The sequence below is a fragment of the Nannospalax galili genome, unplaced genomic scaffold, assembly GCF_000622305.1.
Source record: "Nannospalax galili isolate Female #2095 unplaced genomic scaffold, S.galili_v1.0 scaffold1744, whole genome shotgun sequence".
NCBI lineage: Eukaryota > Metazoa > Chordata > Mammalia > Rodentia > Spalacidae > Nannospalax > Nannospalax galili.
In genome coordinates, this window is record NW_008351359.1 from 6,292 (window position 1) to 7,026 (window position 735).

Here is a 735-nt window from a genome sequence, read left to right on the forward strand (position 1 = left end):
TGTCAGGGAAGATTTTTCTGTTCCCCTTCAACTAAGATAGTTTTGCTAGGTAAAGTAATCTGGGTTGGCATCTATAATTATCTAGCACTGGGAATACTTTGGTCCAGGCTCTTCTGGCTTTCATAGTTTGCATTGAAAAGTCAGCTGTGATCCTAATGGGTTTTCCTTTATATGTGACTTGTTGTTTGTCTTTTGCACCTTTCAGAATTTTCTCTTTGTTTTGTACATGTAGTGTTTTTACTATGATGTGTTGTGGAGAGTTTTTCTGTTCCTGTCTGGTGTTCTATATGCCTCTTGTATTTGTATGGGCATTTCTTTCTTTAATTTTGGGACATTTTCTTCTATGATTCTATTGAAAATCTGTTCCATTCCATTATCTTGGGATTCTTCTCCTTCCTGTATTACTATGATTTGTATGTTTGGTCTTTTTATGGTGTCACACAATTCCTGCATATTCCATTCTTGTGATTTCTTTGCTTGAGTGGTTTAGTTCATCCACTTTATCTTCCAGTCTTGATACTGTGTTTTCCATTTTGTTCATCATATTGGTGAAGCTTTTTCCTGTCGTTTCTAATTGGCTGAGTGTTTCACTTCCTTCTTCATTTCAGCCTGAGTATTCTTCAATATTTCTAACTCTTTTCTGAATTTATTCAGAAGTTTATCCCTGTCTTCTTTTAGCTCTTTGATTTGTTTGTGTGTTCTTTAAATTCTTTGAATTCCTTGATAATGTTACAA